Below are 2,431 nucleotides of genomic sequence, written 5' to 3' on the forward strand. Positions count from 1 at the left end.
AAAAAGAGTTACTTTAATAGCCATGAATGTATTTTCATAGAGTGTAAGGTTGTGAGGAACCTAAAAACCATATAACAAATATAAAATGTCAAGAGTTTTTTTGTGGTTTTTTTTTAGCCTAGAATATAGTAGAATAGCATAGAAGGGAGTACTATTAGAGGCAGCATGGCAGGTGTATTCTTTACAAAATGAAAGGGCGAAACTAGAGCCTACAGATAGAAGTTCTTAAAAGGAAAAGTTCAGGTTTAGCTTAAGGAAAGTTTTTTGAACAACTAGTGCCACCCATTGATGGGAAAGGCCACTTCAACAAGAGCTGGTTTCCTATTCCCACCGTAGATCTAAGCTATAGACCCACCAAAGACAGGCAACAGAGAAGGGATTCATGATTTGAGTTAAGAAGCTGTACTAAGTGATCTCTATTCCTTTCTATTTCTAAGATTCTACAATTTCAGAGCACAACAGGTGCTGTTTCTTTCTAACTTTGTCTCCCATTTTCAGGGACCTGTACTTTCTATTCAATTTTTCTTTACACTTACAATTTTCTAAGAAATAAATTCTAGGGCTCACTTCGGCAGCACATATACTAAAAATTAGAACACAGAGAAGATTAGCATGGCCCCTGAACAAAGATGACACGCAAATTTGTGAAGCATTCCATGTCTGAGGGGGATTAGCAGATACAGATTACTATATATAAAACAGATAAACAACAAGGTCCTGTTGTATAACACAGGGAACTATATTCAATATCCTGTAATGAACCATAATGGAAAAGAATATGAAAAAGAATATATGTGTGTGTGTGTGTGTGTATCTGAATCACTTTGCTGTCCACCAGAAACTAACACAACATTGTAAATCAACTACACTTCAATTTAAAAAAATGCATTCCCTTTACCCCAGCAATTTCACTTCCAGAAACCCAGCTTGAAGAAATATTGGCCCATGTGCAAAAGATATACATACAATGATAGTTGTTGTAGCTTGGTTTGTAATAGCAAAACCACAAGGGGTTGGGGAATTCATAAATGTACATCAATAGGAGAACGGCTAAATAAATTATGGAACAACAGAAAAAAAAGAAATAAAGTCTATTAATTTTTTTAAATGAATCAGTCAAAAGTTCATCCGCCCTCTGATTATTTACCCTTGGTCCATGCCCTAAAAGGGTCTACCACCCTGCATTCATAATTGTTTACAAATATCTCATCCATAGAGATACTAAAAATAGAAAGAAACAGCTTTCATTTATCTCAGGAACAGTTCCAATGAGTGACACTGTCATAATCTGGAATTTTAACTTAACCTTACCCAATTTAATATAAAACCAGGTGTCCTTAATATATATCCCAAGGACAGTGGGATAGTTTTTCCACGGTTAAGAATTTTATACATATTTGGATTATCTGATCCCTTTTCCTGAAACAGTCTTCATCACCCTTCTGACTCTTCTAACCATCTAACTAGAAGTTACACTGACCCATCCTATGCCACCTAAGTATTCAGGGATGCTGTTTTGGGCAGTGGAAGTAGCTGTTGAGTGCCTATCACACATAAAGCACTGTGTTGAGTTCTGGGTCTACAGCTCTGTCTAAGGCAGGCAGAATTCCTATCCTCAGCAGCGAATTCAGACAGAGGACAAACTCATTTTACAATAAATAAACAACTCTATGTTTATTACATTCATAACATGCACTCAATAAATATTGGTTGAATGAATGAATGAACTCAACTGATGAAGAAAATAACTTGGACTTAATTAAAATTTTCCTTTATACCACCTAGAGTTTACTAAGAAAAAAAGAAATCAAATAATGTATGCATATTCAACCTCCTTAAAACTGAACATCTTTTAAAAACATTGGAATAACCACTTACTTGATAAGTTTCAAATAAGCTGTATTTTTTATTTAATATTTTTCCTGAGTTATACAGCAGTTTTAACCAACCAAATGATTATCCCTGAATGCTTTGTCAGAGCACTTTAGGAAAGCTAAATATATACTAATATGTGTTAGGTATTTAAATATTCTGATCAAACCTTCAGATACTCAATCCGAGAAGTAATGAGTAACTCTTTTTTTTTTTTTTTTCTGCCCTACCAGCAGGTTAAGGCAATAACAATGCACCCTGTACAGCACCATCAAAAGGCATATGTTTTCTTCCTCCAGCTACTCAGGTGAAGCTAAGAGTTGGATTTACCCAGGGAGAGAGTTGAAGGTGTAGTCAAGGGAGTGATTAAAATGATGGAATGAATCCAACCTGTGCAAGGAGGAAAATGAGGTCACGAGTAGGGCCTGCTAAAAATAGCACTAAAAGACACGGGATTACTCTTCAATATTCTTTTCTCCTCAAAGGAGGAGTTCAGGGAGCCACCAGAGCATATAATGGGATTTCCAACCAAGAGGGGATAAAGGGAAGATGGTTCCCC

At 35.8% G+C, this 2,431-nt stretch overlaps 1 non-coding gene across 1 annotated transcript; it reads left to right on the plus strand.

Moving 5' to 3' along the window:
• Nucleotides 1-559: 559 nt before the first annotated feature.
• Nucleotides 560-664, plus strand: LOC115843066 (U6 spliceosomal RNA). The gene has a single exon (XR_004035580.1). It is a non-coding gene; the product is annotated as a U6 spliceosomal RNA (small nuclear RNA).
• The last annotated feature ends 1,767 nt before the right edge of the window (nucleotides 665-2,431 follow it).

This window comes from Globicephala melas, chromosome 18 (genome assembly GCF_963455315.2).
Source record: "Globicephala melas chromosome 18, mGloMel1.2, whole genome shotgun sequence".
Taxonomy (NCBI): Eukaryota; Metazoa; Chordata; class Mammalia; order Artiodactyla; family Delphinidae; genus Globicephala; species Globicephala melas.